Raw genomic sequence first — 17,262 nt, forward strand, 5'->3', positions numbered from 1 at the left:
ATATACCAAATATGAAAGCTCTAGGTCTTATATTTTGGAGAAGAGGATTTTTAAAGTTTTATTATATAAGACTATATAAAAACAAATAACTTTCAGGGCGGGGCCAATTTTGACCCTGTGGCAATAATTTGAACAACTTTGATAGAGGTCCACAAGATGATGTTGTATACCAAATATCTATTCTCCTGGCCTTACGGTTCTGGAGAAGAATATTTTTAAAGATTTACTATATAACACTACGTAAAAACAAGGACCCCCTAGGCGGGGTCAATTTTGACCCTGTGGCAATAATTTGAACAAATCTGGTAGAGGTCCACTAGATGATGCTGTATACCAAATATCTAAGCCCTGGGCCTTACAGTTTCGGAGAAGATTTTTAAAGATTTACTATATAACACTATGTAATGAAACTAGTGACCCCTGGGGCGGGGCCATTTTTGACCCCAGGAGAATAATTTGAACAAATTTTGTAGAGGACCACTACATGATGACACATACCAATTTTCAAGGTTCTAGGCCTTGTGGTTTTTGAGAAGAAGATTTTTAAAGTTTTCCCGATATAAGTCTATGTAAAACAAGTGACCCCCGGGGCAGGGCCATTTTTGACCCCAGGGGGATAGTTTTAACAATTTTGGTAGAGGACCACTAGATGATGCTATATACCAAATATTAAGGCTCTAGGCCTTGTGGTTTTGAAAAATAAGATTTTTAAAGTTTTTCCTTTCCGTTGCCATGGCAACCAGAGTTCTGCATGGAATTCCATTCTTTGAACAATTTTCAAAGGGGACCACCCAAGGAACATTCCTGTAAAGTTTGGAAGAAATTGGCTAAGCGGTTTATGAGGAGATGTCGTTTAAAGTAAAAGTTTACGGACGGACGGACGACAGACAAATTGTGATCACAAAAACATTTACTTATTAATTATTATAGCACTGCGCATAGTAATATACTTTTCATTTTTTCATTCCCCCCCCCTTCCCCCCCGGGAATATATGGCATACACAAACCAAACTTATACTCTCAATTGTTTCAAATGAACATTATTATTTATTAACTATTTTGATTCAATTAGCATTCACATTTAGTCAAGTCACCATGATTTGCATTTGAATTTTTGCTATTTGTAACATTAGACATACCTTATATACTTCATTTGTACCAAAATTAAACAAATAACGATCTGTATTATAAGATAGCACAATTTGAAAAAAAGAAAAAAAACAAACTTTTATTACTTAATTAATTGCTTAAACAATAAACATACATTTTTCCATCCTTTTTTATGAAATTCAAAAGCCATTGCATTACTCTTCATATTGACAAACAAGAAATAAAAATAGTTCATGTATGTAATCATCTATTTTATTTAATTTAAACAATCATTTGATATCATTATAATTTAGTTCTTACAAATCATGTAAGTAATTTCACTTTCAATAAATTGAGAGTTAATAAACAGTCACATGACAAATTCCTTTTATTGGATCTTCAATGTCAGATGGAAAGCTATTATTAAGGACCCAAGTGATGTTTGTTCCTGCATCTGAACTGCCTAATTGCAGCCAATTTTGCATTGAATGTTACATATTTGGGTTAATTAAGGGCTATAATCCCTGTCCCGACAATTTTGAAGATAGAACGTAACAAAGTTATTGACTGGCTAAAAGAAAAATATAAATTGAGGAATATAGGCAATGTAATCTTTACAGATATACAAAAATGATTCGCAGATACATATTTAGACTTATCGACATTTTACTTAATATCAAAAGGTTCTTACAAATTATTTATAATATTATTCTTCATATACATACACATTATTTAGTAAACAGTACTGTTTCAACAATTCAAACAAATACATAGTTACAAATGAAATGTTGCTGTATTATGGCAAACACTTGGTGTTCTATCAGTACTTTAACTGAACTGGAACCTCAGATCAACCCATAAAGAAATGGAGTCTAGTAACTTCCCACTCGCCTGCCTCTTGGAACAACTGGGCCATGATTTTACCAGTTACCAGTAAGTGTTCTTTTAGACCATCATGTTGGTCAAAAATGTAATCAGACAAATCAAGACTGTCCGTAACTGGAAATCGGACCTGTTTCAATACATAGGCCACACTTTTTTTATCCAACTCCTTCCAAATGATGGGTAGTGACATGGACATTCCTCAATCTAACTTCTGCAGTGACTTCATTCATTCCTTTAGTCAAATACGGACAGTGTGAGCTGTTGAGATAGACAGCTCCTGTGACATCACATTTTATTGTGAAGAATGTCCAGCATAGATGGCTTGTCATCTAATGTAGCTAATATGTCCGCCCGGTCAGCTCAATCGGTAGAGCGTTGGACTCTGAATTGGACATCCCGGGTTCGATTCCCGGGCGGACCAGGTGACCTCTGTTGTGATTGGTTATGAAATCCTTTCTACGACCATTCGCACTGTACCACTGCACCTGGCATGTACAGAAGCTGTCAGTTCCTTGCAGAGGTGAAGGCACCTAGTACTGGTTCTGCCCAGGATAGGTGTGGGTGGTTGAACTGTCACTCTGGGACCCTTCAATGTGCTCACGCCGGGACCGGAGTATAAACTACTAACACCACCACCTGGCAGCCTGCTCTGAAGCTTGTCCATAGCCCCATATGTGTGGCCAGTCATCCATTATCCCCATTTTAATGATAATCTGAAAATAATCCCAAGCACATTTATATGCATATTTATTATATCATATCCGCTTCTATACACTTATCTTCTCTAGGATGTTCAAACAGGCTTGATGTGACAATACAAAATGTGAAGACAAATCAACAGTGAGATACAACAAGTATATTGAATTTTCTGTCTGATTTAAAATGATTTGTAATATAAACAGGACAGGTGAAACTTCCTATTCGACAAATATCTTTTTTTTATTGTCATTTCCAAGCATTTTTTATGATAAGATTATTTAATATTTCACAACTTAAATACTATCAGGAAGTCATAAGATTAACCATCTATATATATATAATAAATCATATATATATATATATATTTAATATATAAAAACAAGTCATTATACAATTGATATACACAAATTAAAAAGGTATTTATACTTCTGAAACACTGTTGCACAAGCCACTGGGCACAAAGAGGTTGATGAAGGTTTTCCTGATGCCCTTTGAGGTTTCCCACAATAATGAGAAAGATGACCTCTGAGAGAGATGGTGGTTATTTCCTGAAACATTAAATTTATACATGTTGTATATAATTTAAAACTAGAAATGTGTCCATAGGACACGGATGCCCCCACTTCGATTTTTTGTCACAGAAAATAAGCCATAATGATTATTCAGGATAATCTGCACATATAGGATAAGTTGAGTTGAGTTGGGTTTTACGGCATCGCAAGACTGTATAGGTTATATGGCGCCATTCAGGCAGGAAAAAACTTGTTGGATCCACATTGGACACAAACTTTTCAAGAATTAGATTGGAAACATATATTTTTGAAGTATTTTTGGCAAAAAAGGGCCGTAACTCCTAAATGACTAAAGCGATTTCCATGACTATCGAACTTGATCAAGATATTATGGTCACAAACATGTGTTTAAAGTTTGGTGAGGATTGGACAAACGGTTTTCAAGAATTAGATCGGAAACAATCTTCGGGACGTACGTACGTACAGACAGACAGACGTACGTACGGACAAGGGCAACCCTATATGCCGCCACTTTGTGGGGGCATAAAAAGGACACTTGACAATATACAGAATGCTGTACATAAAATTCATAAGTCCTATAAATAAATGCTTTTGAAAAATTCCAGAACATATAAACAGCAAAACCCAAAACCTCTTGATTTTGTTCTCAATTGGCCAACAGAGGAAGTATTTTTTTTTTTCAAGAATCCATGAAAACCAGTGATATAAAACTGCTGACAAAAAATTAGATCATGCATTTTTCTTTAACTGTTAGATATAGTTTAACCCACAAAACATTGGCTTTCAAACGAAAATATGCAAATCTGCGATATGATCTATGTCAGCAGTCTTTTATCATTGGTTTGCAGATACTATTAAACCCAAAAATTTGCTCTTTCCAAGACAAAAAAAACAAAAAAGTTGTAAAAACGGTAAATTTGTGAGAGTGCATGCAGCTTTAATAATAATTAATATATTCTTGTAATGAAGCTGTTATGTGCTAAAAATAGAACCCAATGAAAAATAAGCATATCCTAATAAGCCTAGCTTTAATATTATGAAGTATTTACTGAATCAAATAGACATATATAGGCAAATGACTGAAAAGCTACCATATTTAAAGCTGCACTATCACAGATTAAACATTTCGACAACTTTTTAATTTTTGTCTTGGAACAAGCCAATTTTCGCTACAATCCATGGAAACCAGTTAATAAGACTGCTGACAAAAAATTAGATCGCGGATTTTTATATTTAAGTTCATAAATTGATGTTTTATGCATTTTTCTTAAACCGTTAGTAAGGTTTTAAGCTCTAAAACATTTTCGAAAATATGAAAATCTAAGATCTGTTTTTTTATCAACAATCTTACATCAATGGGTTGCAGATATTTACGCAAAAATTTGCTCTTTCCAAGACAAAAATAAAAAAGTTGTAAAAATGGTAAATCTGTGAGAATGCAGCGTTAAGAGTATTTTTTAAACTTATAATGAAAGTCATTTGCATTTATTTTACATAAGCACGAAAACTAATGTGTTATTTATTCTGAACTCCTTTATAAAAATGTAGGACAAAACATCCCATGTCATTTTTGACTAAGGGGACAAAACACGTCCAACCCATTTAGACAGGGTTGACAAAACAACCCAGATCATTTTGACATGGTGGACAAAATAACCAGGAAAATATTGGCAGTTCAAAAAGTTAAGACCCCCCTCCCATCCTACCAACACTTGAAAGATTAAAACTAATTGGCCATTATCAAGATGTGTTTTATTACCCCCAATAAACACCCTTTTTCACTTAATTTATTAGGTTTAGAAATGTTACTATGGAGATCTTTATCACAGCATAAGGAAGACACAGTGACTTTAATCATAAGGATTTGCTACAAAGCTACAGTACAATATTAAGTTCAGCATTATGATAATCCTTACTTCAAAACACTCTTCATAAAAAGGTGTTCAAGGCCAAAATCTAATATTCATATTCATTACAGGCTGCTTTGCATGACAATTATTAATTTCAGATATTTGCTTTAAGCAATTTATTTTTAATTATAAAAACACTTTCTCATAGTTTTCAGTTTTCATCTTCTTTTTGATATTGACATGTTAATATTAAAGCGGCCTCATGTGTTTTTAATATTTACGTTAGTCTTATATTAAAGCTGCAACCTCACAGATTGAACGTTTTGACAACTTTTTTTAAAAATTTTGTCTTCGAACAAGCGAATTTTTGCGTAAATATCTGCAAACCAGCGATAAAAGACTGCTGACAAAATATCAGATTGCAGCTTTTCATACTTCCATCCAAAATTGATGTTTTATGCATTTTTCTTAAACTGTTAGTAGCAGTTTAAGCTGTAAAACATTAAATTTGGAATGGAAATATCAAAATCTGAAATCTAATCTTTAGTCAGCAGTCTTTTATCACATAAGCAGGTATTTACGCAAAGAAATTCTAATACATAAAGTTTAAACAAAAAATAAAAAAGTTGGAAATCAATACATACACAAGTTGACTAACATATATTTTGAATAATAAACCTTAAATTACTTTCCAAAGAATGCATTTAAGGAAAAGTTACTTACTGAAAACAAGACTGTAACAATGCATGTATTTTAAAGTGAAAACGCATATATATTATGTATTTTAAAAATGTAATCCTTTATACTTTTTACTCTTTCTGTTTTTAAAAAGGATGTAACCCTAACCGAATCATTTTATTTTTGGCCCTACTATAACACAATCAAGAATTTAGCCCCACATGCCAGAATGCAGGGCTTAAATTGTGTTATCATTTTGATCACTGACATGACATCATTGACAAAGTAAGGATTCAAAAATCTTTGTTTCCGCCCAACTGACCCTATTTTCATCCTTCTGATCCTTTTTTGTTTTTGGTGTTTTGATCAATATGTGCTTTTTTAGTAAAGACCTTAATAATTCCCTGATAATTAGGTCAGTTTGCCAAAGAAACATGGTCCTAAAAAAAACAACAGTTACCGTATGCCTACCTTTTTTGATATTTAAATGGAAACTATGAATACTTTTTTTTGGCCTAAGCAACAATTTTTGTTTGAAGCCAGATGTGCATACTGTGTATTTTTTTACTTAATTACATTGTATTGTCTGCGAATTACCAATATCAAATCCATTGTCCTATATAACAGGATAATGGTTTTGATATTGGTCCCATGTATTATCATTATAAAAAGTGTAGGAATTTTATTCAAGACCATTTGCAAGATGTGTCATGTTTGGTGTCAATATTATGCTTGAATTATCATATTTTATATTTCTCATTGTTAGATATTTAATTTGTATAAAAAAATGAGCAATAATAAAACCTCTAAAGTTTTTTCCTCAGTTGGTAAGAATTACACCTGTTGTTGGGTTAATAAAAGTCTGCTTGCCTATGGCTCCATTATGGCTTGACCCTGTCACACCCCCTAGTGTGACTGATACATATTTGTGAGGCCAAAGGGGGATCTATCTTCATTGAATGTCAGTATTTATTTTAGCTCCACCCCTTTTACTTGACCTGGCATCGCCCCTTTCACTGAACCTGACATCTGATTGGCTGAATGAATATGCCTTTTAAAGGTTTCCTTATGACTGACAGCCCCCACCCCCCACAGAGAAAGACTGGTCATTTGAGACAATCACTATCATATTTTGAAAAGGCGGCTATATGCATGACTATGAATTGGCTTGTAATTGATTTAAGATAATGATCATTATCTGCAGTTATGCACTTAAATTCATAAAAAATTCATGTTCCTTATACTATGAAAATTTTGGAAGAAATACATGACTGTCAATTTAGAATTGAACTTAATTTCCATGTAAATATCCTTAAATTGTATAACATGTCGAAGGCAAAATGTAGATTTTCACAGACTGATACAAAAATTTTGCTAAAAGGCATGTTCATTTTTTCAAGATAATGACATTAATAGAAGGTTTCTACTTTGTGTAAGGTTTTCTGAATTTAAACATTTTTTTTTGTCTTCAAGTCTCTTAACATTACCAAATAAAAAGAACTGTCCTCCAGTTTGTATTATGTAGAATAAGATGTAATTTGGAAGTAACTGTAATTTGTTACAAAGATGGTTTAACCAAAACTTAATGAAAATCCCACATTGATTTCGTGCATTTATATATATATATATATATATATATATATTAATACATACAGCCCGGAATAGTTGTAGCCCGGAATTATAGCTATTTTAGTTTTTCCGACCTAATCCTCCGGTACAAACAAAATTAAACCGTTGTAATATACACACATTACTTCGGAAACAATAGAGTCATTGGACTGTCAATAGCTCGAAATTCACCTTTTATTTGTTACTTCCGGGCTATATGTATTAACATAACAGGGTTTTCCCATGCTGGTACAAATAAAAGGCGAATTTCGAGCTATTGAAATTCGTGTAACAGTCCAATGACTCTATTGTTTCCTACGTATAATTCTGGGCTACAACTATTAAGAGCATATACTATCACACTCATCTGATATATTGGGGATTAAATTTATGTACCAGTACATTATCTTACAGAATGATAGTGATAGTCATTATCAAATTATTATCCTGATTAATAAGTAAGTTGTTGAGTGAAAACTATTTTTAAATTGAGACAATAAGGTGGATGACATGTTAAGTTATTGAAAGCTTTGAAGATTTTATACAAAAGTTATAAGTTGTCTCAATTTATGATTTCGAAAACCATTAAATTGGCAGGCCTAAGCATCATGAGCCACTCACAGACTTTGATGGAATTGGTAAAAGACAAAAAATAAATATTTACTTTCTTAGTGTTGCAATGCAAAAGATACTAGGCCTACTTTCTATCGAGTAAAACATTCTTAATATATAAAGCTTTTTTCCATTTGCCAAATAATGGAAAATTATTTGAACTTAATTTTGAAAAATAATTATTTTTTATCCTGACTATATAATCATTTAGTCTTTAAAACAGACTCTCTTCCTTTTAAACTCTAAAATATCTTTAAAAATAAAATAAAATACATTTAAACCCATTAAGATTTAATTAATTATTTAAACAGGCCAGTCTGCACTGCCTTTTCAGTAAGGATTTTAGTCAAAATCATATCTTCGTAAGAACAAGACAGTACACCATAGGTAATTATGACCCCCCCCCCCCCAATAATTATGCATATTATGCATATTTGTATACATGTATTAGCTAGACATTATACAACGATAAGTGTATTGTATATATTAGTGAGCAAATAAATGCATTAATAAATAAATAAATACAGATTTATACTGGTAAATAGATTTATAAATATAAATATTTTAGGAAAGATAAACATTAGATAAAAAATATTATCAAAGCCTTTTTAGCCATATTGTATTGGCTGGTGGGGTTACTCAAAATTACCGTGCATGGTCCGCTTACAACCAATTAAATATTTTCAATAGCTCTGAGAATGATTCATACAATCTTTGATATGATGTCAGTTTTTTTTACATGGCATGGCTTGACTTGATCAATATAAATTTTATATTATATGACTTGCACAATTCACATGACTTTTCATATATATCCTTTAAGTTTTGTGTGATAATAGATCTTTGATCTAAATTTGTGATTCAAAACTTAAAGATACATATATATATATATTTACTGCTTCGGAATCACACTTTACACACAAGACATGTTAAAATAGATTATTGTACTCACTGTTTTTTAATTTAAGTTTATTCATCAAACTCTGTCACTCTAGCTGTCTCTGTATTATCAGCATCACACATCAACTAAAAAAAAATAATAATAAGAATTATAACAAGAAAGGTTCAAGTAGTTAAAAATATATGGGCTGTCATTGGACATATAATATAACAATTTACCATGATTCCATGAAATATTTTTACAAACTAGCAAACCTGAACTCTTTAGTAATTTTTTACATCTTTGTGAGATTTTGCATAAAGCATCTATCTAATTCTTTGTTAATTTACCACATTAAAATTAAAATATATTGATTAACTGTACTTTTATTTATTTTATAAATATCTTATATGTTGTGCACCAGTCAATTGTAACCCTGGCGCCCCCAGGTCCAGGGAATAGCGGGGACTTTGACTTTCGGTCCAGCCAACCCTGGGTCTAATCCCCTCCCCTGCGGGAACGAACTGATGGTAAAACCCCGGCCAAATGCCCCTGCACACCAGAGACTCTATATAAGGCCCAATCTCGGCTAAATTTGGCTCAAAGACAAAACCACTGCGGTCACCCGGCCCTGCGTGGCCACATAGAAAGTAAAAACACGGCCAATTCCCGACTATTCCCAGTATACCCCCGGACCGGGGGGGGGGGGGGGCGTGGTTAGTAACCGTTACAATTGACTGGTGCATTGGTACAATTGACTGGTGCATTGGTTATAATAACTGAGAGGCCTCAAAGATGCTCACATGACTGTGACCTTTTAGCAGATTAGAACAAAGAAAGGATTTTTAAGAAATATACTCAATGAAACAGAGTAAAACTTTATTCAGGGGCTATACACCGTATGATGAAATAGCGAAAGAAGAGAAAATTGTCGAAAACTGACATGAATTTGGTATCAATGTGTACAATGCATTGAAACTAACTAACTGAAGTACCACATAGTTTACAATTAATTGATTTTTCACATTTTTTTTCCATAAAAAAGATTACTAGGTGGGTATACCTAGTATAATTAATTTTTATGTGTGATTGGCTAGTCGATGTTATCACTTAATGTTACCAAGCTAGGTATATATTAAATCAAATAAATAAATGTAAACTTTCATAGCAGTGGATACAACACTGGACTGCAATTTTGGCGACCACAGTTTGAACCCGGTCTCTGTTATTTTTTCTTTACATTTTGATATTTTTTTACCAATTATGATATCAAAAGGATAAACATTTTATTGAATAATTGTCCTGTATACTGGGACTGACCCTACTGTTTGTATAGTCCATTGGTTAAAGAAAATAGATTAAAAAAGAGAAAAAAATAATTGTAAAGTGTGTGTTTAAGGTAGCACTACCCTAATGAAAACCTCCACTTGAAATGCTTCATTTTAATGTTTTATCCTTTATTGTTAAGCACATACCTACACATCTTTTGTGGGTTCATGTGAGCAGTTCAACTTCAAAGCAACCCAGAAGCTGACATACATGCCATATCCCCCGGAGGGGGAAAAATCCCCCGGAATTTCGACCCATCCCCCGGTCTCCCGGAGGGGGATGAAAATCCCCCGAAATTAAAAAAAGTGTGTTTAAAATTACGCAAAATTATCACAGGGTTTAATTATATATGCCTGTTTGCAGTTATAATGCCCTTCTTGTCTTAATTGGATTATCAACTGATGGTGTGTTTTAACAACACCAATTGGGTGACACTTTTAAATAAGTCAGCAGGGCACATTTCATGCATTGTTTTGATTGAAACTGTCAGAATTTGCATAAGAAATGTCAATTAGACTGGTCAGATAAAAGGACGATTTTCATTGGTTAAAACTATAGGTTTTATCCAATCAGAGAGGATGTAACAAATTAAAGTGTTTAAACATGTGTCATTGTCATCAAAATGATTTATGATTTAAAGGTGACAGTACATTATTTGGTAAAGAAAAGGATTAAAATAACTAATAGACAATGCTGTTCTTTGTTATGACCCACTAATATGTTTACATACATGACATGACCTTCATCTCAAATATCGGAAAATAACAGAACTTCCAGAAGAGAAACTGAAAGTAGACAATTCGGATGAAATGACTTTTATTTATTTTAATATTATGGTGGTGATGTTTTTTATTTTTTGATGAATGCCAAAAGATGATATGTTTATGAACTTAAACAATAAATTATGCATTTGCTTTTTATCAGAAGCAAACAAATCTGACTATTTGGGAATTGAAATGAAAAATATTGATAAATCATTCCATTCTCTCTATTAGTCTGAAAGTCATCATTTATGATCATAATGAGCAGATTTTGTATCCAATTTTAGAGGAAGGTAAGCCCATTAAATTGTCTCTGAAACATATTTTTCTGTGAAGTATTCTATTTTGCAAGTGAGTGCTTTTATTATGCAATATGGCTGTGTCTCATTAAAATATAGATGAAGTGCTGGAAAAAGGGGTAGACAAGGTAAATTGGCACGTGTGTCATGCCCGTAATGCTACATGGCGATGATGAAAATTCTCTGGTATGTGACCCAAATCCCCTTAAATTCTGGACATAATCCCCTCGGGAGTATTTCAAAATTATGGCAATTTGTTTTTTTGTACTTGCGTCTTAAAATACTTTGAAATTTTGTCAAATTAGACCTGCTAAAAAAAACCCTGAATACTACCAAAATCCCCCTGAATTTTCAGACTTTTGAACATTAATCCCCCTGAATGGTCTCAAGAAAATATGGCATGTTTGGAAGCATCTTTTTATTTTCCATTTCATTAGCTTACATTTTTCAACAGTAGTTTTATTAGAAAATAGTTATTTTCTTATACCGAAGGTAAAACATACTGTTGTTTTTTTTTTGCATAATGTTCCTAAAAGTTTAAAGATATTTCATATTGATAAGGAACAGGTCATGAGTATTTTTTTAACTTGTTGATTTCCCTGTAAAATGACATTCACAAGCTAAATCTTAGTAGACCAAAGCAGGGTTAGACACTAACATTTTTCACAAGGTAGTCCCTCGGACTACTGGATCCCAAATCTGGGTAGTCCAGCAAAAACTATGGTAGTCTATAAAAATGCAAGCCTGCAACGGATTCCTTCAGTGTTTTGTGAGACTTAGCCTTCTTAGAACATTGTCAGTATAACCCTTTGATTGGTCATGATTTTTATCTGTTTCAATCTTAAAATTTCCACATTCTTCAAAACAATTTTTGGCCTTTAAATTTAATTTTAAAACCAAAAAAAATGCTAAAAACTATGCTAAAATACCTCAGATTAAAAATCTAAAAACCATGCTAAAATACCCCATAATCTGTCACTTTCAGGAAAATGTTGCAATAAATCACTTGACACTAAAACACCTCGACTGAGATCGTTGCTAAGTTATGGCACAAATGACAGACATCCTACTGATAAACAATATTTGATTATTGGCATCCTACTATTCAGTATTCTTTGTTAATCTAAACAACATATCATATAATACTTAAAAAAACATGATGAAATAAATTCCGAAAGTGTTATTAATTATTTTTTGTATGGGAGTAAGATAACAATTAACATGACGCTGCCTGTCACTCAAACTAGCGTCCAAATTAGGCAGGGCTTATCAGTTGCCGTTGCTATCCGCCATGACCTCCGACAATCCTCACATATCAACAGTAGTGTAATTACGCTGTTATATATATTTAACACAAATTATGTCTCATAATTGAGAGATAGTAAAGACAGTTTAAGAAATCCGAAATACTGACATTTTCCCTTTATGCCGCTAAAATTATAATTGATAACAAGGGACTGTTTAGTAGACTAATTCAATTCTCAAAATGTCTTAATGTAAACGTACATAATATACGTATATTTCCGTTTTAATAGCCTTAAAATAAGAAATATCATTATGAGAATTAGTGTACAATATTGATGATATATTGCGATTTAGTTTGATTTTGAAATTTGTCTCCTTATTGTGCGAAAAGTTTTAAAACCGAGGCATATACATTTGCATTTAAGTTTGTTTGACATATTAGTGAAAAAGACACCTCAATTTATGTGAGTTACATTTTTTTATTAAATTTAATTAAATATCTGATATATAGCTTAAGGTCACAAAAAGTATATACGTATAGATAAAACAAAATCATATTTTAAAATGACGCAAATCAAAGTAAAAACCTTTGCATGTATAATGACTATGGTCGTTTCAAAATTTCTATGCTTATTGTTAGAACAGTTTTGCATGTCATTTAAAACGGAAATTTATTCATTGAGAGAAACAATAAGGTAGTTATATAAATAATGATAATAATGCATTACACTTGTATAAAACAGGTGATTCTGAATCGAAAAAGGAAGAAAAACAGCGAAATCCATTGAGTTTTGACAATGGATCTATACAAACATCTTTTTTTGTTGATTTTCGGATAGGAAATTAATACATGTTTTGTTTCCCTTTATTTGAGTTTTAAAATAGAGACTGTTATTGTACTGTAACAAAATTCCGATGTTATTTAGAAATAAATTATTTTAAAGTCTAGACATTTTTCTACCTGAATTATACATTGCATACAATTAATAATAATGAACTTATTTAATGTTATACTTGGTTTTATTGCTACGTTTTACCATGTTCCATGCATTTTTTATCTGATTGTCATTTATAACTTTTGTATTATTATCGTCTGCTTCTGGGTATTTGTCGGAGGTCATGTGACACTGTAGGTGTAGCCTTATCGCTATCGGCGTGGTGTTAATTGTTATTGGCCCTAGCTTCAATGTATAAAATGTTAGATTTTGGCGCGAAAATTAAAGCACACAACTCTGTCATCGTCTGCACTTACACTGCATTATACCTGTTTTGGCAGTATGATTAATTTATCAGCTGTTCTTCTAAAAGCCAGTTTAAAAGATTGCATAAGCCAGACATAATATTCCTTCTGTTTGCTTTAAATAAACACCGACATTTGACAATACCCTAAACCATAATAATCATGACGTATTTTCAGAAAATCTAAAAATAGTTACAACCGTCAAGTGTTTATCTGCATCGTATCTTTCATTGTTTTTGACTGAAAATGCAAGGGATTTAGAAAATCTGCCACTTGGACCCAAATCTACCTTGCTGACATTTAAGCAGAGGTGCACATGTCTGACGATTAAAACACACCATAGAGTGTGAAAATGTTTTTTTCCCTTTCTAAATAAAGACATTCTACTGACTGGTTTAAACATTAATCGAAAGGCTATACGAAATGCGCGCGAAATTCGGTTAACAGTCCATGTTGTCCGGAACTGCCCGGCCATCTTCGGCAAGCTTTACAATGAGTGTTTACCGGTGATAATCGGCTTCTTGACATCACGTTTTACGCAAGTTTAAGCGTAATAAAGATTTTATGCTCAATTAACTGATGTGATATTTACTTTCTTCTAGTAGTCCGACGGACTATTGACTTAAAATGTCTTGTAGTCCGACCATAAATCTGGTAGTCTCGGACTACCGGACTACTGTTAGTGTCGAACCCTGCCAAAGAATTGTACGTTTACGGATTTTTGTATCTTTTTTGATATGGCAAATCCTTCACATACAAATTGTTTAGTATCAAAAGTGGGTAGTTATTCCGATCGGGATTCTGGGTTAAAGCATTTAATATCTCAAAAATATCATAAAACAAGAAATATTACCAGATTATGTAATTTTATATCAGTTCCATACATAAAAATGTCATATCCTATGAATAATTATGAGTTTGACGTTTATTTTTCATTTCTTGCTGTCAAAACATAGCGATATATACATGAAGGGCACCTGCAAGGCTTCAGGGCACAATTTTTAAACAATTGGAACATTTCGGCCATGGCTGAGTTGTTACGATTGTATTTTCGAGGTCTATCTAGAAGCTTGTCAGTGGTGGCCGAGTTATTACGATTGGGTCGAGTTGTTCCGCTTGGCATAATTGTTGTCTGTGTCAGTCAACTTTTGTTTTATTGGAAAGGTAAATAATGTGTTTTAATGCAAAATAACTTTTCACTTACATGGTAAAGTATGAATATAAACCTTTATGATCAATTTAAACCATAAAATACTTCACTTAATACAATTTCAATATTTTTCAAAACACCCCCGGTTTTTGCACAAACCCGTTTAGACGTTACTGGCTAAGGTCACAAATCCGAACACTTTCTGATGTTTTTTACAATTATCTTGGAGAGTTTATGTTGTAGTAAGTTAAACTTTCGTATGAAACATCTTTGGTTCATGTGAAAACAGCTGTCAAAGTACAGATTCACGATCTCGTCAATATTATGTCGAAAATCGTTCAATTTTATGGATAGTAAATCACCCTTCAAAATACGCTATGGAGGGCACAAATACCGAACACTTGAAAAGCGAAAATACATGGTCATACAATTATAATTAAAAAGTATGCTATATTAAATAAATGGCATTTTTTAGAAAAATGCTTAAAACAAAACAAGATGAAACTTTGCAAGTGTGACCAAGGCAAGCCTCTGTATTTATCTAGATCATCGAATAATCGATCACGGTAAACAAACGCGTGTTTTAGCCGGTGTTCAGGATTTGTGCCCTGTTAGGAATTGTACCGTCAACCAGTAAGGATTGGAAGAATGTATTACACGTCTATAATTTTAGACTGGGGGGGGGGGGGGGTAGCTACAATAATGAGCAATTAGGGATACTTTTTTTTATTATTTTGACATTTCATGTGTATCCCTGTAACTGCCATAGTCTTAAAATCGTCAAAAGACCCATTGACGGTCATTTAGGTGGACTATGGGGGGGGGGCATGGTTACAATTGACTGGTGCAACCACTGGGACACCATTTTTTATTATTTTGATATTTCTTAAAATACTCGTTGACGGCTATTTAGGCAGAGTAGCCCCACTCCTTGTCGAAGTGTGGATAAGAAGAGGACTGTTTCAAGTGAACGTTCTTAACGTGATGTCCTACTTATTGACTGTTTATATATTCAAAAATCAAGACAAAAAATTAAATGGAAAAAAATAAATGACTTACCAATGGGTGTTTGAGATATCCATTTGGCACCACTTTAGTGCCATTCATCGCTCTTCAAAGCTCCATAAAACAAAATCATTCGTCTAACACATTCCCGACATCTTAACACAGATGGTATTGATTACTGTGACATGTTGGTGTTAAACCGGTTTGAAGGTGCATTCACTCGAGTAATAAAGTCAAAGATGCACTCTTAAGTACTGCCAGATAAGGTTTACCACAATTAATAATGTTGTTTCAATATTCCTAAAAGAATGAATAAATGTCGAAAACAATGGTTCTTATGAAGGATATCGAGTTAAATTTGAAAGAAATGAGCATTACACACGGTATTTCTACCTTATGAGACTATAGTAGACCACAATAAATCTTTTAGCATTTACCAATCATTAAATATTTTTTGCGCTTTCTGCTATTAAAAACACGGTTACAATCTTGTTATCAGTAATAAATATTTTCAATAAATGCATTATTTAGTATGTAGTTAAAGGTTTATCAGTCACAATTGATGTTTGTTATATATGTGTATGTATTGATTTTGAATAACAGTGTCACTAAACAAAAAATAAACAAATTTACGCAATTTCACAACCTTTTTTCCAGTTCTTCTGGATTACCCTGTATCCCCTGCCTCGAAACGAAAAGTTAACTTGGACGACATCGGTACGTTGTGGTTGTGGGGGGGGGGGGTCACCCCCCCCCCCTTCTGGCCACTAGTGCAATTGCAAAATTAATTTTGATGCGTGAGGGATATACTTAAGCGACGATGTTAACCATTGCTTCAATATTTATGCATGCATATATGTACTTGTTGGCAGTTTGGGTGCCTCATTTCTACATCAAAAATGCTCAACCAGGTATGAGTTTATTGTATAAGTTATAGCTCGTAGTTTGTAAAATGTGGTTCTTTAGCAAATTTGTTTTAAATACGAAATAAAAGGTGTTGCTTCCAAGGTATGCATGATCAAAATATCCATAAATTATGTATGAGTCCCTTTTGCTGAGTGGTTATGCTATTTATTTGTCCATGACGTAAAAAGCGTAGGTTCACCCCTGATTAAAACAAGACTTTATTTTCATACATTCATTGTATTTTGTTCTGCAATTTCAGTATCAAAGAGTTAACTAATTATTTCAGACACATTACCTGGAAAATGATTATTTGGTGCCAATGAGGTACGAGTCCCTTTAAGAATGACAAAGTGTTTTTACAATCAGCTAGATAACAAGTTCATTTTTTCCACATATACAAGATGATCTACAAGTAATCATCATATGTGTATTTTTGCTTCACTACTATCTTGTAGGATGACTGGCTTATATACTACTACCGGGTATGTAGTAA

The 17,262-nt window shown here is 32.9% G+C and overlaps 1 long non-coding RNA gene across 1 annotated transcript; it reads right to left on the reverse strand.

Annotated features, from left to right (window-relative positions):
- Nucleotides 1-1,772: 1,772 nt before the first annotated feature.
- LOC128207364 (uncharacterized) lies at nucleotides 1,773-16,131 on the reverse strand. The gene is made up of 4 exons (XR_008256688.1): nucleotides 15,918-16,131; nucleotides 8,907-8,980; nucleotides 3,100-3,221; nucleotides 1,773-2,687 (listed from the first exon to the last, which is right to left on the reverse strand). It is a non-coding gene; the product is annotated as an uncharacterized LOC128207364 (long non-coding RNA).
- Nucleotides 16,132-17,262: the final 1,131 nt, after the last annotated feature.

Source organism: Mya arenaria, chromosome 11 (genome assembly GCF_026914265.1).
Source record: "Mya arenaria isolate MELC-2E11 chromosome 11, ASM2691426v1".
Lineage (NCBI taxonomy): Eukaryota > Metazoa > Mollusca > Bivalvia > Myida > Myidae > Mya > Mya arenaria.